The 24,394-nt window shown below is 31.5% G+C and overlaps 1 protein-coding gene across 2 annotated transcripts in view; it reads left to right on the plus strand.

Moving 5' to 3' along the window:
- Positions 1-24,394, plus strand: part of LOC145327260 (DNA-binding protein RFX7) — a 54,974-nt gene that overhangs the window by 754 nt on the left and 29,826 nt on the right. The window contains exon 1 of one of the 2 annotated variants that reach the window (XM_080170846.1): positions 7,258-8,515. The exons of the other annotated variant lie outside the window; for it this stretch is intronic. The gene's annotated coding sequence lies outside the window, so the exon portion shown is untranslated. Of the gene's footprint in view, positions 1-7,257; positions 8,516-24,394 lie in introns of those variants that run through there. 2 annotated transcript variants of the gene reach the window in all.

The raw sequence follows: 24,394 nt of genomic DNA on the forward strand, positions 1-24,394 counted from the left end.
TAAAACCACTCTTAAGTAATAACCTAGTAAAATATAACCACCTTCCAATTTTTGAAATTATCAATCTATTAATGTACTTATTAAAAGTCCCTTGAAACTAAGGGCGAGGTTGTTAATTTTGTTGTAAAAACCTTTATTAACTTAATGTCAACCAACTACACAATACAACTACAACTACTACGTTCTATTTACCTATTCCTGTACCCAGGAGAGTTAAAATACATGCTTGTGCAATGTAAAGATGATGCAGTCATCAATATTCAAAATAATATTTTTTATACAATATGGGGATACAAACTATATACATGCTTGTACAATGTAAATATGGTGCAGTCATCAATATTCAAAATAATATTTTTTATACAATATGGTGATACAAACTAAATACATGCTTATGCAATGTAAAGATGAGGCAGTCATCAATATTCAAAATAATATTTTTTATACAACATGGTGATACAAACTAAATACATGCTTGTGCAATGTAAAAATGAGGCAGTCATCAATATTCAAAATAATATTTTTTATACAATATGGTGATACAAACTAAATACATGCTTGTGCAATGTAAAGATGGTGCAGTCATCAATATTCAAAATAATATTTTTTATACAATATGGTAATACAAACTAAATACATGCTTGTGCAATGTAAATATGATGCAGTTATCAATATTCAAAATAATATTTTTTATACAATATGGTGATACAAACTATATACATGCTTGTGCAATGTAAAGATGAGGCAGTAATCAATATCCAAAATAATATTTTTTTATACAATATGGTGATACAAACTAAATACATGCTTGTGCAATGTAAAGATGAGGCAGTCATCAATGTTTGAAATAATATTTAAAACAATTTGGTGATACAAAATTGAATAGTTATTAACTGAATTTTGACAACCAACCCTTTGATTGCACGACCCTTGTCTGTAAGGCCTAATAGTGCATGGTAATGAGTTTAAAAGATATTTTTGAAACTTTTTAAAGCTTAAGTCTCAAATAAAATTTAATCTCTTCTTTGTTATTTGAAACACTCTCTTTCCCTTCTTAAATAGTGCTGAATATCTTACTCTTCAGTCCTATAATATCAATCCATGTCAGATCGGATTCCCACCACATTAATTTTGTTGGAGATGGGTTCTTTCAGGGGATAAAACAGCCTAAAACCTTCGCATAACCAATAGGAAAACTAGCGGTTTTCAGATTAGCAAGATCTACAAAACTTCATCCGAAGAGACAGACATCATTCTACTTTTATTTTAGATTTAACATTTAATTTTGTATCACCATAATTCATTTTTATCTCAACACTTACACATTAGACAAACATAAGATGTTAATACACTGCCAAAAATTTTATGTACCTAATTCATTTTTATAGTTAAATCATTTTATCATAAGAAAATCTTTATTTTGTCCAGTATTGTTTAGCAGACAAATTAGTTAGTTTTTCGTTGAGATTAATTATCCCTCCCCAAAGAGAACTTTTAAGAATTGTATTCATTTACTAATTAAAATGTACTTTATTTCTACATAAAATTGGAGGATTTTTTGGTTATTTTTAATAAACATAAACTACTCACCTTCACTTTCTATAAATATTTAAATTTTTACATGATAGACAAAAAAAGGATGATAACATCCATAAAAATAATGCTAATATAATTACAAATCTATGATAAATGTAATAAGTAACTGTTTTACAAAACAAAAAAATATATAATTCATAGTTCAATCTAATATAATAACGATTAAAGTTAAGAGCAAACCTTTAAAAACCTAATGATATATAACTACAAATGTTAGTATTAGTTTAGACTCTAGGTATTAAGGGAGAGGTCATTTTCTAGTAAATCCCGTAAAGGTGTGTGTTATAAGGCCTAAAAATAGTAGTCGAACGATAAGGTGCTCTATATATTTGTATTTCCTATTGAATAGAACAATAGGGAAGAAATTTTTTTTTTTTTTTTTGATAACCGTACCTGGAATATCTGAAATTTCTATCAAATGCTTTGTTTGGCTCAAACTGACACAAATAAAAAAAAATATAATTATAATAAATCAACCTGTAAAGAATGACTTCTTCCTTTGTTTAATGGTATAGATTGTTCTTAACCTTTACCTTGTACCTATAGAAAACATTATTATTATAATTATATTTTTTTTAAATTTTTGTCAGTTTGAGCCAAACAAAGCGTTTGATAGAAATTTCGTATTTTTTTTAGATAATCCAGGTACGGTTTAAAAAAAAAAAAAAAAATTTCCCTATTGTTCTATTCAATAGGGAATACATATATCTAGAGCACCTTATCGTTCTACTACTATTTTTAGGCCTTATAACACACACCTTTACGGGATTTACTAGAAAATGACTTCTCCCTTTTTCATTCCTTCCTGTAAGATAAGTAAAATAATTGAAAATTTTCTTGAGATCTTAGGACCCAAAAAATGGATTGTAAAACTTTGGACACACACTTCCTTGTTTATTACTAGATTAATAAGATTCTAGTTCAAGTCTAAGAATGTCCAAGTCTAAATAGTTGGAATAACTGAAGTTAGTTTATTTGTTATGCTGTCATCTTATTGCTAATTAGCATACTGAGGTGGATTCTTAAAACACTTTTTGGCTCTTGCCTCACTAAAGTTAGTGAGGCTTGCAAAAAAAAAAATTGTGAAAAATCCCCCAAAATCGCATTAAAAATCTACAAAAATTAAACAAAATCTTATGTTAATAACCCTTTTATGATTTTATTAAATTGTTGTAGATTTTTTATGCGATTTTGGAAGATTTTTCACAAAACTTTTTAGCGAGTCTCACTAATTTTAGGAAGGCAGTAAGCCAAAAAGTTTTTTTTAAGAATCCACCTCTGTTAAGTCTTTGCATTTATATACATTTTGTTCAGCCTTTAACAACAACTAAATTAATTCTTTAACAAATCACGAAACTTATACGTGATTTCCAGCTGTCTTTGGGGAGCAACACAAAGTAAAATTTTTATCTGCCTCCAAATATTATTTTAGATTTATTTCGCTTGTTGTCTATAACTTATTCCTGCATTTTGTTTACTTATAATTATAATATTTAAGTACCCTTTTAGTCTATTATCTTTAGGGTTAAATGAGCTATAGATGCAACTAACTTTTTTATTGGATAGAAAATCAAACTAACTAGTTTTGATATTTTGTGATTTATTGGCAATTCCTCTCCTCCATCCCACATTTATATTTGTTTAGATTACTCAAAAAATTAAGAAGTCTTACAACTTTAAAAAATCATAATTAGACCACTTTCCCAACTCATTTTCTTAAAGCTAGAATGCGCTTTGCCCGTGCATGCAAACAGTAACACTCACTCATTCGCGCACAGACATACAAACAACGTGCACTGCACACGCGCGCGCGAGCCGCGCTGACAAGCACTTGTTGTTGCCTGATTTCTCTTTGTCACGTGACCCTGTAGAAAATTCACAGCCAAGTCCAAGGTCGTTTTTAACTCAGGCATTACCACTTTTTCTGATAAAAGGGGGGATAGGTAAATGGGTTAAAAATGTCAATTTTACTTTTTTCCTCAAGTTCTCATTCTCAACAACAATGCTTTGTTATCTATACTTCATTTTTTTTTAATTTGACATTTTTACGTTTTTATGTGTAATTTAATTTCCTTTATTCCGAATCTTTTGACCACAAGCATTAACTCTTGCATTGCCTTTCTTATGTCTGTCTGCCTTCTTTACCTTTCTTTTAGGCATTGTCAATAAATCTTCTAATATGACATCATCTTATGACCAATTTAATCATATTATTGTCGTAACTTTTTGTGTAATATATCTATTATCTGTTTTATAGAATAATGACTCTTAGAACAACAAGGTGTAATATTATAAGCGAAGCATAATAGAAAGGAAGTCAGTTTTTTTAGCTGGATTAGAACCCTAGTTTTGGAGTAACTGCGCTATTAAAAACTTGAATATTCGAGAAAATAAAAAATGGATTTATTAATACTTGGATCATACATCAGATTATCATGTACTCTAATAAAGTAAAACTCATAGCTGGCAAAAATAACGATCATCCATCCACCCCCTTTACCCCATACCCCCTTAATGGATGAACAAACTGACACATAATAGATGTAGCAACTCTATATTGAAGACAATTTTCCCCCTGTCATGATATCCAATTATATTTTATATCCATCAATATAATACATGTTTGATTAACACACATTTTACCCATATATACCAGAGTATGTGCTATTAAATTAAATTTATATTACATTTAAAAAAGTGGGCAAACGCGTTTTTAAATACAGTTTCGTTGGAATAAATATTGCCCTCATAAATATTTTCTCACAAAAATGCTTTGCAAAAAATTCTTTCTCTTTTTCCAAAAGATCTTTACCCTTTAATACTTGACTTAATTTATATTTTTATTGCTGATAATCATATGATTTTCTTTATTATGTAATAGTTATATGCCAATTTTACAAATTATTATCTTTGTCATATCTAACTTTTCCCCTTTTAAAAGCGATGCTTTTCTATAATTAAGGTCAGTCCGTACGTCGGTGACGGATAGTATAGCTTTTTTCGTTAATTTAGCCATGCTAGAATTGCCCTATCGATTTCAAACTTTGCATAATGATTCTTATAACAGTTATAAAAAAAAAGTAAGTATATCCTTAAATAATATACTGTATTTAAGCAGTTTTGCAAAAAATATATACTTACAATTTTGTTTAGACTCATATATTTTATATTCTGCTTATTCAGCTCTGACACTATAAAAATATCAATATTCGTTTGTCTTACCGTTTCAGAGCTTTGCTTTTATATGAATGTTGTCATCCTTGTTTTCTAATAGTATTGCTGTGCAGCTGTGTAAGGCAGCACAGAAAGACTAATAAGAAAAACTAGGCAAAATCAAATGCACATCTATTTAAAATTTTGTACATACACATTAAGTCACAATCAGGGATAAAGAGAAATGTATTTCACAAATGGAATTAAAATATTAAAATTGTCTAGCATCATTTAAAATTTAGTTAGTCTTATTTAGAGTTAGTCTATCATAGTATCCATCTCTATGTTCCTGAGAGAAAATACTAGTTGTGGGCATAGACGTCCAAGGGGGTGGGGGGTAATGGGGTGGTTACCCCCCCCCCCTCCAAATAAAAAAGCTTCGACGCCCCTGGTTGTGGGTTAGTAAGTCTTATTTAGAGCTAGTCTATCATAGTATAAACCCCTATATTCCTGAGAGAAAGTACTAGTTGTGGGTTAGTAAGTCTTATTTAGAGCTAGTCTATCATAGTATCCATCTCTATATTCCTGAGAGAAAATACTAGTTGTGGGTTAGTAAGTCTTATTTAGAGCTAGTCTATCATAGTATCCATCTCTATATTTCTGAGAGAAAATACTAGTTGTGGGTTAGTAAGTCTTATTTAGAGCTAGTCTATCATAGTATCCATCTCTATATTCCTGAGAGAAAATACTAGTTGTGGGTTAGTAAGTCTTATTTCAGAGCTAGTCTATCATAATATCCATGCCTATATTCCTGAGAGAAAATACTAGTTGTGGGTTAGTAAGTCTCATTTAGAGCTAGTCTATCATAGTATCCATCGTTATATTCCTGAGAGAAAATACTAGTTGTGGGTTAGTAAGTCTTATTTTAGAGTTAGTCTATCATAGTATCCATCCATATATTCTTGAGAGAAAATACTAGTTGTGGGTTAGTAAGTCTTATTTAGAGCTAGTCTATCATAATATTCATCTCTATATTCCTGAGAGAAAATACTAGTTGTGGGTTAGTAAGTCTTATTTATAGCTAGTCTATCATAGTATCCATCTCTATATTCCTGAGAGAAAATACTAGTTGTGGGTTAGTAAGTCTTATTTAGAGCTAGTCTATCAAAGTATCCATCCCTATATTCCTGAGAGAAAATACTAGTTGTGGGTTAGTAAGTCTTATTTAGAGCTAGTCTATCATAGTATCCATACCTATATTCCTGAGAGAAAATACTAGTTGTGGGTTAGTAAGTCTGATTTATAGCTAGTCTATCATAGTATCCATCTCTATATTCCTGAGAGAAAATACTAGTTGTGGGTTAGTAAGTCTTATTTATAGCTAGTCTATCATAGTATCCATCTCTATATTCCTGAGAGAAAATACTAGTTGTGGGTTAGTAAGTCTTATTTAGAGCTAGTCTATCATAGTATCCATCCCTATATTCCTGAGAGAAAATACTAGTTATGGGTTAGTAATTCTTATTTAGAGCTAGTCTATCATAGTATCCATCTCTATATTCCTGAGAGAAAATACTAGTTGTGGGTTAGTAAGTCTATTTTAGAGCTGGTCTATCAAAGTATCCATCCCTATATTCCTGAGAGAAAATACTAGTTGTGGGTTAGTAAGTCTTATTTAGAGTTAGTCTATCATAGTATCCATCTCTATATTCCTGAGAGAAAATACTAGTTGTGGGTTAGTAAGTCTTATTTAGAGCTAGTCTATCATAGTATCCATCTCTATATTCCTGAGAGAAAATACTAGTTGTGGGTTAGTAAGTCTATTTTAGAGCTGGTCTATCAAAGTATCCATCCCTATATTCCTGAGAGAAAATACTAGTTGTGGGTTAGTAAGTCTAATTTAGAGCTAGTCTATCATAGTATCCATACCTATATTCCTGAGAGAAAATACTAGTTGTGGGTTAGTTAGTCTAATTTTAGAGCTAGTCTATCATAGTATCCATCTCTATATTCCTGAGAGAAAATACTAGTTGTGGGTTAGTAAGTCTTATTTAGAGCTAGTCTATCATAGTATCCATCTCTATATTCCTGAGAGAAAATACTAGTTGTGGGTTAGTAATTCTTATTTAGAGCTAGTCTATCATAGTATTCATCTCTATATTCCTGAGAGAAAATACTAGTTGTGGGTTAGTAAGTCTTATTTAGAGCTAGTCTATCATAGTATCCATCTCTATATTCCTGAGAGAAAATACTAGTTGTGGGTTAGTAATTCTTATTTAGAGCTAGTCTATCATAGTATTCATCTCTATATTCCTGAGAGAAAATACTAGTTGTGGGTTAGTAAGTCTTATTTAGAGCTAGTCTATCATAGTATCCATACCTATATTCCTGAGAGAAAATACTAGTTGTGGGTTAGTAAGTCTTATTTAGAGCTAGTCTATCATAATATCCATCTCTATATTCCTGAGAGAAAATACTAGTTGTGGGTTAGTAAGTCTCATTTCAGAGCTAGTCTCAAAAATTGTCCATCCCATCTTTTAAAGGGATGTTCATATATTAAGGAGAAATTTTTGTATGGTAGCTTTTGTATAATTAAATGTTAATGATTTTTTTGGTTAGTTTGTTTTATTTGGTTAGGTACCTAGATGCTTAAAATATTACTCTTTGCAATTTTGAAACAAATATTTAGCTGTTTGGCAAGAACACTTTTGTATAGGCAGCAGCAACACCAGTGTAGTATACTTCTCTGGGCAAGGGAGGAAGTTAAGGGCGAGAGAGAGAGAGATTAAAGAAGGGAGGAGGGAGATAAGTAGGCAGCATAGCTTAAGCTTGCATACACACTGCCTAGGCTTACTAATATCTCTCTTTCTCTCTCTCCAAATTTTACTACACAACATCTCTTATTTGTGTGCTACAATAGTACACCTCCTTACTAGTTTCAGGCCCGAGACAAAAATATAAAAACACTTAACAGCCAACTTCCCCTCTTTTCCAACATTTCTAATGCATTTTTAACCTTGCTCCATAATTTCCCTTTCCCTGTGGCCTAGGCTCAATTTTTAAATCCTTCCAGTTCTAGTAAAATAAAAAGGAAGCATACATTATATACAGACACAACATATACAGTGATTCTTTTTAATTATTTTAGTCTGTTGTTGTATTAATAAATGTTTGTTTGTTTGCATGTATGGTGAATATATCATATATATTGTCTGACAGACAAACAGACATTCTGATACAGGCAGCTAATCTAGACTAGGGTTAGTCTGCTTAGTAGGAGCACGTATATACCACTTGACAACAGATACAAGCTTCACCATAGCACACACACACACACACACATATATATAGTTGTTGGCAAGGAGATCCCCACCTCCCCACACACACACACACACACACACACAACCATATGTTCTGCTGTCAGATTATTATTTATCTTGGGCATGTTTGTTTATGTGATCAAGTATGATAATCAGCCCCCCTTTTTACATACAAAAATATGCTCTTTCTTTGTGTATGATGGCCATTTTGAATTATAAGTGAAATTAGTTTTTTTTGAAAAAAAATATTACATAAAAAAGTGGGCGTAATTGTTGTGATTTATTTCCATATACTATTTAAAATCTGGGTGTGATAAAAGTGAATAATAAAAGTAATTGAAACACAAATGTTATAATTTCTCTGTGAAAATCAAGTTTATTTTATGAAAAAAAAGTTAAAATTATAATTATAAAAAGCGTATCTCAAAAATTTTACTTTATGAAAGGTAAACAATTTTTAATTCTTAGACGAAGAAAAACGTTTTATCTCTAATAGTAATTTATCACATCATATTTAAGACAGCTATCCGCAAATATTAAAATTGAATTAAAAATAAAATCCAGTTCTGTAAGCCCCGAAGGGCCGAAGGCACGGCTAACAAAACTGGTTTTGATATTAAGGTATTTTTAGTATTCGTTGAAAATTGTCTGTAATACATGATAACCAGGATTTTTCGGTATGGCTGGTAAAATATCATGGGAAGGTTTTAGGCTATTTCTGAACCCTTCCTGTGAATACAGATGCTAGGGTCGAAGCCACATTAAAGTACATTTCTTATTAATCTTTTACAACATAATTTTTTTGTGTAAGGAAGAATTCTTATCTTCCTATTTAACTCAGTATTTTTTTCATTTTTATATATAAAGTGATCGATATATTATTATTGGATGATGCATCAGATATTCATGTGCTCTGATAAAGATGCTCGCAGCTGGCTCAAATAAGGATGCCCCCCTTTCCCTCCCCTCCTACTAGATGAACGAACTGACCAATAAATGAGAGCCATATTACTAAGCTAGATTGAGGACAATTTTTCCACTGTCAATATATCATTCAATATAAGATAAAATCATTCCTTATGTATACTTCCAGTAGAAGTTCCTTTAAATTATTTACATTTAATGATTTTGATTGATTTCTCAAACTCCAATCGTTTCACAAAAGGCTAATATAGGGTACAAAAATCGATGAATTTATGAATGGAAAAAAATCGCGAAACCTTACCTATATACTTCAGAAATCTAATCCCCATAAATCTTTTATATGATAGTAAACAACAACAAATATTCTTGAAAAATAGTTAGGTATGACATCATAGTCGGGATTCTAGGCATATAAGCAATTTTTGTTTCAATCATAGTGAAGCTTTGCTAAATTCATTATGGTAAATTGCTGAGCAAATTTGCTGTGGGATCGAAAGGGATAAGATAATAGCCGATAAATTGATGTACATCCTCAATGATACATTTGTTGGTATAAACGCTTGGACACACTTGTATTATATAAGTTTTGGGACTAGTATAATATGGAGCCCAATGCCACCCCCCCCCCCCCTCCCTGAAATTTGCTATAGATCCCTTCAAGCATAGATATTTTATGGACCTACTGACAAAGCATGAAAAGCTTCGCTTTTAACAAATAAAAAAAACATTGTTAAAGTATTTCAATTAAACGTGATCTTTTTTATTTGAATATGCGGAGAGATAAGAGTTTTCTTTCTTTAAGTTCTTTGTTAGGACATGCCATTTACATGATGATATTTTTATTAAGGAGGGAGGGTATATTTGGCTGTTTTTGAAGTAATTCCTAAAGTATTATATTTTATTCGTTGGCTTAACTACTTTGGGAACTTTTATTGAATTTTGATTGGTTGGTTCATTAAGTTGGGTGTCCAAACGTTTCAACCACTAATTGTAATCTACAAAAGGGGTAATTTTGTGTATCATCATTAGGGATTTACTTATCGGCCATTGTCTTATCCTATATAAGAAAATCAACAATATTTCGGTAAAAGTAATTTATCGCATTGTATTATAGACAGCTTCCCGCGGATATTATAATGAAAAATTTTAAGACCAGTTTTGTTGTTCCATTGGGTTAAGGATCTGAAATCTTATGCTGTTGTTTCTTAAAATGAATTGTTTATGTATATTTACATTTGAAAGAAAAGGAAAGTGAAAAAAAATGAAGGAAAATTTAAAAAAAAAACGTGAGTAAGATAGAACAAAATTGAGTTTTGAACAAATTAGATGAATTATTCATTTTTTTTCAGATAATGAATTAATCTTATTTCAAATATTTACAATCATGATTTCACAGAAACATTTTTCCTTAAAATCATTCATAATATTACAATACATTCATAAGGACTATAGAACAATTTTGTATTTTAAAAGCGAAGCTTTTTTTATAATTAGGGTCGGTTCGTACGTCCGTCCGTTAGTTAGAATTGTCCTATCGATTTCAAACTTTGCATGATGATTCCTGCAGTAGTTAGGTACGATTTAGAAAGCGTAGCAACTCTATGGTCATAACAAGAATATCCGTACGTCCATTTTAAACATGTTGATTTTTTTAACAAAAAAATTTTAAGTGATCTAATCATTCGATTGATCTTATTTTTGGTATGTTGATTCCTGGGACAACAAAGTATAATGCTATAAGCAAAGCCACTCTATAATCAAGTCATAAAAATGCAAGTATGTCCATAAACATTATCCTGTATCATGCAGTTTTTCAACAAATTTACTTACAATTTTGCTCCGATTCAAATACATTTATATTCTGATTATTCAGTTCTGACACTATATAAGTGTTAATGTCCGTTTGTCCTACCGTTTCAGTGCTTCGCTTTTATGAATGGTGTCATCCTTGTTTTAGATTCATGTTGTTACATATTATTGTCATATTTTTGGAATTATCAACCCCCCCCCCCCTTTCCCCAAATTTATAAAGATAAAGGGCTTGGCTTAACTTCTTATAATTGAATATAACACATGTTTTTTTTAAATTGTGAAGTTTTTGTCTAAAAATTTAATCTTTGTTTAATTGTTGTTTACTGTATGCTGTCATGTTAAACAAATGTTTACTTATATTTTTACAGGACAAAATGAGATTTTTTTCTACTTATGCCTAAATCGTTTTAAATATTCCCTGTACATAAATTTAAAAATGATATATTGAGTAGATGCATTTTTTTGTTTTTGTGGGGGAAGGGGGCACCCACCTAGGACCAACACAAAGCTTCTATGAAAAAATAGAACCATAATCAGATATGATTTAGATGTAAGGTACTGACAGTCAGACAGTGAGGACAAAGGGTTTACAAAGAGAAGCTGCGCACCAAAAAAATTGCGAAATTTAAAGCTTTCTTTTAAATATGGTGAATTTTATTATCTCATTGAAAGAATTAGTATTTCAAATATTTGTATTGATTGTCATGTCCCTAGATTATGTATTTGTCCTGAACTATATTAATAGAACACTAAGAATTAAAAAAACATATGGTTTTAAATCAGGGATCCAAAGGGATAATTCAATTGCCGGTGGATTTATGTACACCCAAATGTAAATTATATTAGTGGTTGAAACGTTTGGTTTATGTACCTACTGAACCAACCAATCAAGAAGTTCCCAAAATTATTAAGCCAACAAATAAGAAAACATTATTATAAAACTTTGGGGTCTATTGTAATAAACAGCTAAATGTCCCCTCCCTCTCTGAATAGATTGAATAGCTGCGCTGCAAAAGATATATATATTTAGCTTTTCCTTGCTTCAATGAAAACTTATCTCATCTTCTATTTGTATCTCGCATCCACTAAATGTATCTATTTATATTCTTTCATATGGTTCATCCATTCCAGTTTAAAATTCTGTAAAGCTAAAAATATTTCATTTAAACCTTAAGTAGCTTCAAAATAAAAAGACAGATATCCAGCATAAGTTCTGCAATTGTCACTCAGATAAAAATCTACAGAATATTTTTAGAACATTTTCGGTACCACGAATACCAGGGCATTTAAGTTAAGCTTATTAAAGGTTTAAAATATGGTGCTGTTTTGTTTCATGTATACTGAGCTGGATCTTTAAATCATTTTAGTGGTGAGCCAGATCGGGGTGAGCGAACTTTCCACTAATGAAATGCCGCGCTGTTATTGGCTGAAATTCGGCTCACCCCGATCTGGCTTACCACTAAAATGATTTAAAATCCAGCTATGTATAGCATTTTTATCTTGTAGTTGATTAAAATAGTTTTAACATAAATGGAAGTAGTTTTAATTTTCTAAAATTAATGTTACCTATTTTTTTTGGGGGGGGGGGGGGGGGAAGGGGAATGAGAAACTAAACCTGAAGATTATTTGAGAATTGTGCGTTTTTGCCTCTAATATCATCTGATTTGTACCTTCTCAGAGTATTCTATGGCAACCCTGATTTATACCTCTCAGAGTATGTCAGGGCAACCATGATTTGTACATCTCAGATTATGACAACTCTGATTTGTTCATCTCAAAGCATGTTAGGGCAACCCTGATTTGTACCTCCTAGAGTAAATTATGGCAACCCTGATTTGTTCATCTCAGCGTATTTTATGGCAACCCTGATTTGTTCCTCTCAGCGTAAATTATGGCAACCCTAATTTATATAACTCAGTATGGCAACCCTGATCTGTACCTCTCAGAGTATGAGAGCCTAGGACTCAGACTTGCAAACAGAGAAGACGTCTGAAGGCTGACGGAGAAAGGATAGAGAGAGAATGAGAGTACACCATGCATCCCTTCTACATATGTCACACCTCTCCTTAGTTCATACAAGAACTTCAAATTAGAATTTATTGAAAATTGATTAAAATCATAAATAAGAATAAAATATAAATGTATAAAGTCTAAGATATGGTTAACCCATTAATTGGATCAATAAAAACTACTGTAGGACCAATCTGACTAGGTATATTATTGGTTTGTTGAAAGTATATAGGTATATTTGTGAATGGTTATATTTATTTATTTGATCCAGGTATATAATAACAGCTCATACCAATAACGAAATTAATTCGGAAGAAAATCACGAAACCTATACGTGTTTTTCAGCTGTCGTTGGGGGGCAACACATCGTAAAATTGACGACCTCTCCATTTGCCCCCCAAATATTATTTTAGATTTATTTTGCTTGTTGGTTATACCTTATTCCTGATATAATAAGTTAGCTGATGTTAATTTAATGATAAAGCTTTGCTTTGGAAGTTCTAGTATATAATTATAGTGTTTGAAAAATTACTTCTCTCGTAGCATGGAATTAAATGACTAAGAACATTGTCTGTGAAATTCCTTTCCAAATTATACGGATTATTGTATCTTATTTTTGCAATCTAGTGGAATAAATCTATTGGATCAAAACTATAACGAAAATAGAATAAGTCCTTTTGCAATAAAATGTGTTCAAAAGACTAAGAGGTGTTGTGATATGCAGACTGGCCAGAGTGTAAGTTTTGTACGTTTTGTACGTTACGCATCGAATCTGTGTACGTTCTGGACGTTATTTTGATATGTGTACGTAACGTATTTTGAAATTTTTATTTTTGTACGTTTTACGTTTTTTTAAAAATAATAAGAATCAAATATTAGCAGAAAAGTAATTTGTATGTTTTGTACGAAAATTTTTGCAAAAACAATAGGTGTATTATTTAGATAAATTCAATAATATCTTCAATTTTCATAGAACAAAAATATGTATGTAAATTATGCATATATGTTATTAGAACTTACAGTTTAAATTTATGGATTTGAAATATATGTCCTTTAGATATAGTTTAAACTATTGAACAGAAAGAGATATGCAGTTGACTAAATTCAAATTTAAATGCATTTCATGCTACTACCCCTTTAATAGATTTTACGATAATTTTTTTCAAATTCTTTATATACTTGGGGTAAATTTTCCGAGATATCATATGGTGCACAGTGTAGGATTAAGAAGTCTTATTTTTTGGTATCTTCAGTTTTTAAAGAATAAGAATCAAATATAAGTATAAAAGTATTTCTATATTTATTTGTATTTGTACAAAAAGTATTACAAAAATAGTATATTATCTATAATGCAAAGTAGAATGATGTCTGTCCGTCTGTATATCAGAAGCTTAATAACTCAGTAACCACTGAACCTATTGTGCTCTACTTTTCATGGAATATACCTAATAGTCCTGTGATGGTTTTTGCTATTTTCTTTGGGGGAGGGACACTTAAAGCTTTTTACTTTCTACTAGGATTAGAGGCTTCGTATCCCTCTTTTAAAGAATTGTTTGTTGGAAATTTGTCAAAAAAAGATATAAAAAATATTGTGATTATTTTTTTCATTTAGGCTTCGCCCCATGGTGCGGTGGGGGTTCCCCCACCCCGCTGATTTGCATTAGTTTACAAAAATAAATTGAGGGGTAATTGATTTTTTTTTTGGGGGGGGGGGGGGTGGGTTTCCCACACTCTTAAGAAAATAGCCTAAAACTACCACAGGACTAGTAGATATATTCCCTGAAGATTAGAATTTAGAACCCAATCTGTTCAGCGGTTACCAAGATCTTAAGCTTTAGACAGACAGGCATTGATTTACTTTGTATTAAAGACTAGTATATTCTGAGATCTTTAGCAATAGACAAAATAACCCTATATCCTATTATATGTTTATCCTATAAATCCTTTTTTTTCTGTAACAAAGAATCTCGCTAACTGCTGAACCAAACATGATCTTTGTGAGGTTGTAGGCTATTAGCATCAGACAAAAAACTTACTACTTTATTTAATAGAATATACTTAGTACGTAATAACAGGATGTATGTCTCTCTGTCAGTTTATTTGTACCGAAGGTTCTTGCTAACCGCTAAACCGATATGGTTCTCTTTTACAGGGTAGCTTCTCATAGGTCCTGTTAGAGGGTACAACCACCCTCCCAAGAGAAACTACTCTTAGAAAAAAATCACATCCCTTCCCCTATTTTTTCTTTCTTTTTAAAATTGAAATTAGAAATGGGGGTGGTCTACTCCCCCTTCCCTCACTAAAAAAATTATTAGCGAAGCTACTCTATAATCACTTTGTCAGTCCGTTATGCTATCGGAGAAACGTGATTTTCTCGGCTCCTGTTTTTTGATTGATTAAGTTCACATTCTACATATTTTCATTGAGATTTGCCTTTTGGTTGGGTGCTAGATCTATTCCTAGATTTTCTTTTTTTCATGGTTTTCTCGACTTCTATTCAAGATAGACGGCTGAAATTTTCAGGGAATAAATAAATTCACATTCTACATTATTTTCAAAAAGTTTCTTTAAGGTTTGTCTATTTGTTGCAGTGCTAGATCGATGCCTAGATGTATAGGTTTTTGTGATTTTCACAACTCATAATCCTGATAGACGGTTGTAATTTTCAGGGATTGTATTAGTTTTCATTCTTAATACTTCCACTAAATTTCATTGAGATTTGCTTATTGGTTGGGGGGCTGAATTTATTCCTAGATTTTCACGTTATTATATATTTTTAAAAGGTTTTGTGATTTATTTAAATAAGTTAAATGAGTTATTTAAGCAAACAAAATTTAGCATAAATGGATATTTAAATCCCAAGGTATTAAATGATCGAGCGTTAGCTCATCATTTAATACCAAGGGATTTAAATATCCATTTATGCTAAATTTTGTTTGCTTAAATAACATTCTATTGCAACAAAAGGTGATGTTAGCAAATAATTTCTTGAATAAAATCATAAAACGTTTTTTCATTTAATTTTCATTTTTTTCACTGTTGTGTTTTTATTTGACATTAAAAATAAAAATCATAAAAAATCTTCCAAATCAAAGAGAAAAAATCTTTGAATTATTGGTCCATTTAAGTTCAAAGATTTTTTTTATTGTAAAAAGTTAATTTTTGTAAAATATTTTAGAAAAAAAATCTTCTAACAAAAAAAAATTATCATAATCCAAGATGGCGTCAATACATGTAAAATAATATTTTCAAAACAAAAAATTAAAACTTGAATATCTTTTTTCACAGATTGAATTTCAAAAATCGGTCTGACAGTTTTTCCAAAGTCAGTATGATCTATCGAATGGAAAAGGTTTGAAACTGATAGAACATTTCTTTATACTAAAACATATTCTTTCTCCTGTTTTTTCCCACACTTCCAAAAAATGAAATTCAATGAAAATTAAATGGTTCTCACGTTAAAATAATTTTCTCACGGGTCCAAAAAATGAATTTAAATGAAAATCATATGTACCATTTAAATCAAATTAAATGGTTCCCACATTCAAAAAATTTTCCCACGCTTGATATTCTTGAAAAATGCCAAATAAATGGATATTTTAACAAACCCAATATCGCGTTTTTTGCAATGGAATGCTTATTTTTTACGACACTACTCTATAGTTTATATAGTTCTCAGATTTCCATCCATAACTTTTGAGCTTCACTGCTTAAGGATGTTGTCATCCTTGTTTTTTACTTTTTATTTTTAAATAAAAAAATGAGTTTTTGAATTCACCTCCCCCCCCCCCCCCCCCTAATCAAGTTCCTGTAGAGGCCTCTAAGGGCGTAGTCGCTGGTTCTTATAAAAGGATATACTTTGTACATAATAACAGAATGTCTGTTTGTTTGAACCAAAGAATCTCGCTAACCACGGAACCGATATGGTTCTCCTTAACAGGATAGCTTCTCATAGGTTTTTGGAAGTTTTATAACTATTTTGGGTAAGAGTATCACCATCCACCCTCCCAAGAGAAATTGACTTTAGAAAAAAAACTACCTCTTCCCCCCAAAAAATGAATTTTAATTGCGATTTTAAGTTAATTTTTTTCCAGATGTCTATAAATAACTTTTGAGCTTCGCTACTTATGTATGTTGTCATCCATGTTTTTTTTATTGAATTCAACTCTCCCCTCCTCAAGTGCCCCTAGAGGCCTTTAGGAGCGTAGACGCTAGTTCTTTTGAATAGAGTAAAAGGATATCTTGTGTCTGTCAGTTCGCTATGGTTCTCCTTTACAGGTAGCTGCTAGTAGACTTAAATGTATTGATAATAGGTAACTAGGAAATTATTTAACTTATTTTAAATTAGGAATGTACGTTTTTTTACTTTTTTTATGTACGTAACGTATTTTTTTGTGTACGTTATGTACGTTTTTTATTTTCAAAATTGGCTGGCCAGTCTGGATATGTATTATGCCTCTTCTCTCCATACATACATCCATCCAGCCTGATTCAATCCTTCCCATTTTATTGCAGAAACCTGGGCCCAACCGTAAATACATTTACATTATATATATGGTTACAATATTTGCAAGCATTTTTGCACACACACACACACACATCTTTTTTTCTCTCTCTCCCCAAGGTTCACTAACCTTTATGTGCGTGAAAGTCTGTGTAGGAATTTGTGTGTGGATATATTTATGTGTGTGTGTGTGTGTGTGTGAATGTGGTGGGCCAGGCTCTTTGTCGATTTGTATTGTAAAAAGATTAAAGAATAAACCTGGCTGTAAGATAAATTCAGACACTATGCTCTATGGAAACTTCCACGTATTCATTTGAAATAATTATTATTTTTATAGTCTTGAAAAATCAAATTCTTTGATTAATTTAAATACTTTAAAAATCTGCTCATACAGAAAACATTTAGAATTTAAATTAGCCTTTTGTTAGCGATCTAAATGGATAAGACTTTGACCGAATATATTTATGTACATCCCCAAAGATGATACACAAGATTACTCTTTAAATTTTGTATATTACATTTAATTGTTAAAATATTTGGACATTCTACTTAATGAATCAACCAGTAAAAATTTCCAAAAGTTTTTAAGCCAACGAATTACAAAACTTTGGGGACTAGTGTAATATTGAATCAACCAATAAAAATTCCCAAAAGTTTTTAAGCCAACGAATTACAAATTTTTGGGGACTAGTATAATAATGAATCAGCCAATAAAAATTTCCAAAAGTTTTTAAGCCAACGAATTACAAAACTTTGGGGACTAGTATAGTGTAATAAAGAGCACAATGCCTAGATCCGAGCCTTTTCTACTCAAGAAAGTATATACTTTTTTGTTTAAAACAGTACAAGTTTTCTTAAAAAGAAAATTTGGAGCCATTCTATAGATTTTTTTGAGCATGCAAAATTATGTTTTGTTGAGTGTTTACACATACAAAATGTATGTATTGTATAGGTTTATTAATGAAAAGTATACAGAGCAGGGTTTTTACAATATTTACTTAGTAACATTATGTTGCTAAATGAAACTTAAGCGGAAAGAAAGTAAACTTTCCCTTTCATGCTAAAATGCAGCAATGGAAATACCCTTCACTTACAATATAGACCAAAAGTTATTCTTATTTCAATCCTGAAATGCCACAAATTCATACTTTTTCAACCTTCCCCATTTCAAGCCACCTGCTGCCTAAAATGCAATTATTGAAAAATGCTGATAATGCAAAAATGCCTTTTTTTTCTTCTTCATGAAAGTAACATTCAATCCTGATAGCTTGGGGGTTATAAAGCTTTTTTGGATTGTTTGAAAAATATGGGGTTGATTTAGAACTTTATAAAGAAGGGTGGAAAGTTGCAACTAAAGTTATGTATTTCACCCCCCCCCCCCTCCTTAACTTGCTGCTGAAAGTTAGATAATGTTTGAGAATTTTTGCAACCCTTAGTCTCTTGCCTTACCCTTGGCGAAGGGTTGCCAATTCATCCATAGTTGACAAATTGTAGTATGCTATCAATGCAGAAATATTTTTTGGACACCTAAACTTTATATGCAAATACAGGGTGCGCCACATAAAACCGGACTTTTTTTAAACGGCCATAGCGTCAAATCTACTTGACCAATCAGGACGTTTGACCCCACTATAAAATGCTTAGGTAATGACTTTATAGCACAAAAAATCTTTGGACAAAGATGGGCTCGTACTCCGAGCTGGCCGCTCTTATGTTCAACAAGGCAGATTCGAAATGCACTGGTGGTATAATCTAGATTCTCGACTATGGCCCACTAAATCGGACCTCAGCCGATCTGTAGATGAAGTAGAGTTATGTAACTTGCTGGGGATACTGTAAGATACATAAGTAAGACAATCAAAAAGACTAGAACTCCCTTTCTCAAATGGCTTGGCTGTAGTACTCCGGCAAAGTGAAACGTGGCAGATTTAAAGATGTCTAAAACGTCAAAAATCGTGAAAATTTCTTGATTCTCGACGTTAGATACCCATATGGAACTTAAAAACTCATTTTAGACTATGGATTGCGCTGACAACCCTGGCTGAATCTTCATGCCATTTTCAAAAAGGTATAGAACGTCGTTCTAGCTCAACTGTGGCCCAAATGAGAGCCGCCGTGTTGAAAGGCAGCTTGAAAGTTGGATGAATTTGGATCCTGCGGTTACTCACTTTTCTAAGGGTATGGGAGCTCCCAGCAGCCTGATCTTAATTCAGTGGACTTTTGGGCCTGGAGCTACTTTGAAGCATGCACCAATAGACGTGCCCATACTACAAAGACCTCCCTTATTGCCACTATTAAGGAGAACTTAGCCAGCTTGGACAGGTACATTTTGACCTGGGCGTGCCGGCGGTTGAGTAGGCGGGTAGAGGCGGTGATTGATCCTGAAGGCGATTTTATTAAATAATCTAATAGTCATATACCTAGTTAGCTTCCCAGTTTTTAAATTTTAATAAAATCTTTAAAATTGACGATTTTATGTTTATTTGTTCACAAATTATAAAAAGTCCGGTTTTATGTGGCGCACCCTGTATATAAGTTAGATGAACCATTATCTGCAAATCAAGTTCTCAATATCTATAGCTTCAAGATTTCCACCTCAACTTTGTTTTTATTCTTTACTTTTAATTTTAAAAGGGTCATCATTATAACCTTGTACCTATAGATGATTTTTTTATGTAAGAATCTCTCAAATAAAATACTAAAAATTCATTTTTATAATTATTATTATATATTATTATTGTCTTAAGAGACTTTTTAAATAAAATTTAAAATCAAGGTTCATTCATTTGTCAACCTTGATTGTTGAGCTTGCTGGCATTGCAAAATATTGCAGGCCGGCCTCTTCCTTGCATGTCTATTCCAACCCCTTTCCCACACCCTACTTCACTCTTTTTTGTCACCTTCTCTTTTTGGAATAGTCCACTTGGAAATTTTATTGTTATCTCCCTGTGGCTAAGGTATTGAAACCATATATGAAGAACTCTCTCTTCTACCCTTAACCCTGTCTCTTTTTCAGTGTGCAATAATTTTAGATTCTAAAGTCCAATTTTAGGAAGTGTCACAATACAAATCTTGCTTCACAAGATAAGAATTAAATTGTGATTTAGGATTTTAAACAATTATTAAACCAACCCCAAAGCGCCAGAGCATTGGACAGAAAATATTAAAACCTCGCCAACAGAGCAACTTGTCTCTCGGAAGACTAAGGGAGCTAAACTACCAGAGGAGCGTACACTACACACACACACACACACAAACACGCTCACACACACACACACAATTTCACTGACAGTATATATAGAGAGTTGTTACTAGGGACCGCCAGTGAGAAGCATGGTTTTACAATTTATAACATATGTATTAGATATATGTTTATTTACTTTGTTACACATACGCACATCTCTCTCTCTCTCAATCTTTCAATGATTTTATTTAGTAGTAAGTAAAGTGATTTTATTGAAACATTATTTTGAAATAAACAGTGGTTCTGTGAAATATTTTAGCATTCAATATTTTGCAAAAAAATGTATTTTAACTTTTGTTTTAAATATCAGCTGTTAAGGTTGCCTGAAAACTTTTATTTTTTTTTTTTCAAGGGTAAAGCTTTAATGGCAAAGTTAAAAAAGTTCTTGGCGTAGGATTAAGTCTGCTAATTAAAGTTAAATAAAAATAAACTTTATGGTAATTTTCTGGATTAGCTAAATTTTAATTTCAGTTTAATATTACCAGCTACGCTCCTTGCCTCTAGGGAAGGGCGAAGGAGCTCAGGAAAATAGCCTAAAACCACTTAAAGACGCTTTAAAGCTTCCCTAAATAGTACAATTAATTTAGAATAGAAGTTTTTGAGATTTTTAGCTTCAGACAACAAAAACTTAATTTATTTTATAGGAGAGGAAAATATTTTTTTTTATGAAAATGAAGAATTTTCCAGTCAAAATGAAAGAGATTTTCACGTTATCAATATTTTAATGAATGGAAATATTATTACTTAAATCTTACACCAGATTTTCATGTACTCTAATAAAGTTATACTCGCAGCTGGCTAAAATAACGATACCACCATACCCCATCCCTTCCCCACCAACTAGATCTGACCAATAAATTAGGTACATGTTAGCAACCTAAATTGACGATAAATTTCCCAGATATATACACACTTGAATTCTAAATCCATTTAAATATTAAATTTTCCTAATGAAGAAATTAAGAATCTTGCAAAAGCTTGTTTTTCTTTTGATTTTCATATTGAAATTAACATATGAAATTCCCAAAAATATAGGATTAACCAAATCCTTCTTTAATTTTTTATAATAAATAAGAAACTTAAATGATATGATAATTAGATTATTTACATCTAATTAACCCCTTTGTTTTGATAAAGAGTGTTATTTAATATTTTAACCTTGGTTGGTTTATAACTTTCTTTTTCTTACAGGAATAGTTACTCACAATATCTTTAAACAAGGAACGACATCCATAAAAAGCGAAGCACTGAAACGGTAGGACAAACGGACATTAACACTTGTATAGTGTCAGAACTGAATAATTAGAATATAAAAAATATAAGAGTCGAAGCAAAATTGTAAGGAAATTTGTTGAAAAACTGCTTGCTACAGAATAATGTTAATGGACTTAATTACATTTTTAGGACTTGATTATAGAGTTGCTTCGCTTATAATATTGTACTTTGTTGTCCTAGGAATCAGTATATCAAAAATGAGATCAATCGGATAATTAGATCACATAAAAATATGTTGTTAAATAAGTAAAAAAATCAACATGTTTAAAATGGACGTACGGACATTCTGGTGATGATTATAGAATTGCTACGCTTTCTAAATCGTACCTAATTACTACAGGAATCACCATGCAAAGTTTGAAATCGATAGGACAATTCTAACATACCTAAATTAACGAAAAAGCTCTTCGTTCCGTACGGACGGACAGACCGCGCCGACCCTAATTATTGAAGAAGAAAAAACAGTTTATAATGAAATCTTTATCAAGAAAACAATATAAATGTTTTGGGGTGGTTTTAGGCTATTTTCCTCACCTTTTACGCCTTACCTTAGAAACTTGGAATCAACTATTCTAGTCTTATTATATAAAGTATTAATGATTTTTTGTATGAAGCTTTATATCTCAATAACTACTAAACCGATTGGGTTCTATATTTTAGGTAAGCTTCACATAGGTCTTGTAAGGTTTATTGTTTTCGATTTAAGTCTTGGAAAAGTCTTAAGCTATCTTTTCATCCCCTCTCTATTCTTCGAATATAAACCCTTAGATGGCTAAGGGCATAGCCGCATATATTTGTAGAAAGAAATATGTTATACAAAATATTAACCTGCTTTTGTAAGTTATTTACTTAACTTTATTTGAAAATATTTTGATAAAAAATACATCCAACTTAATTGTATTTTGTTAAACAATATTTTTCCAGTAACCTCATATCAAACTTGTGGCAGGGATAGGAATCTTGATGATAAAAATATCATATCCGGCCATTTTCAATAACCGGCCGGATACCAGATATTAAAACTATCCAGATACTGGATACCCGGCTGATTTTTAATTCTTGTTATCCGGCCGGATATCCGGTATTTACCCGGATAATTAACGTTGGCCAGATATCCGGCCGGAACTGGATATCCGGCATTAGAAATCAGCTGGATATCCTGTATCCGGTATCCGGCCAAAAAAAGTATCCGGCCCAACCCTAATTATGTTTACAAGTAGCGCGGCAATTCTCAGCTAACATTGGATGTAGAATATATACGTGGATATTATGGAACTAGTGTATTTGTCAGTTCGTTCATTCAGTGGGAGGAGAGGTGATTGGATGGAAGGTGGAATCTTAATTTTAGCTTCTTAACAGAGAGAACGATGATTTTTTTGTTTCCAGTTTGCCATCGAAACCGATTAATATCCGGTGGATAAGAATCAGTTCTCAGTCACACTGAAAAATCATGCATTGTATCGTATTATAATAAGTTTTCTCGTATTCATTTGAATCCGGTGGATAGGAACCGGTTCTCATGAATACGAAAAAACTATGTCTAGCATCGTATTATATCCAGTTTTCTACGAATATAGAAATGTACAATCATAAGATTAAAACTAGTTTTTTTAGCCGGTGCCTTCGGCACCAAGGGGCTAAAAAAACTAGTTTTAATCTTATAATTGTACATTCTATATCCGCGGAAAGCCGTTTATAATACGATACGAGAAATAACTATTCTACCGATTAAAAAATGTGGTATTATCCTCATAGAAATTTTTTTTTCAATATTGAAAATTTTTCGGAATCCGTTTTGAAGGCAAAGATTTTCATCATTATATATAATATCTTTTAAAATCTGGTTCGATTCTCGGAAGTGAATTATAGAGAACACCAAGAACATTGATTTTTAGGACATATGTAGCACTTAATTTTTTAAATTTTTTTAAAAATCCTTTTAAAATATTGCTAGAATCCGGAATCCGCAGGAATCCGCCACTTTTTTTAACGGATTCTTTAAGAATCCGGAAGCTGTTTACGATGCGATAAATAACTATTAATATTATTACAATAAATGGAGCCGTTTTTTTACATGTATTTATTTCTGTTTTTACGCAATGTTTAAATATATTTTATAACTTAATAACAAAACAATCTATGTTTTACGCATATTAGTACTTTATGTATATTTGTATTTTACTTTATTTTGACTATTCATTGGGAGGGAGTGGATATTGGGCTGTTTGTTTCACTAGTCCCCAAACTTTTATTTTAACGTTTTCTTATTCGTTGGCTTAACAATTTTTGATATTACCTTGAAATTTTAATTGGTTGGTTCATTAAGGTCAGTATGCAAACGTTTCAACCACTATTTGTTATCTACAGAAGGTATAATTTTATGTATAATCATTAGGGGTGTACATCGGCCATTGTCTTATCCCTTTAGATCACTGATTATTTATAGTTTTAACAAAATATGTCATATCAAAGCTCTAACAAAAAGTACACACTTAATATTTGGATATTAGTATTTAATATTATTATTAATATATTTTTATACGGAAAATCATGGAT

This window comes from Acartia tonsa, chromosome 8 (genome assembly GCF_053477335.1).
Source record: "Acartia tonsa isolate MP-2025a chromosome 8, ASM5347733v1, whole genome shotgun sequence".
Taxonomy (NCBI): domain Eukaryota; kingdom Metazoa; phylum Arthropoda; class Copepoda; order Calanoida; family Acartiidae; genus Acartia; species Acartia tonsa.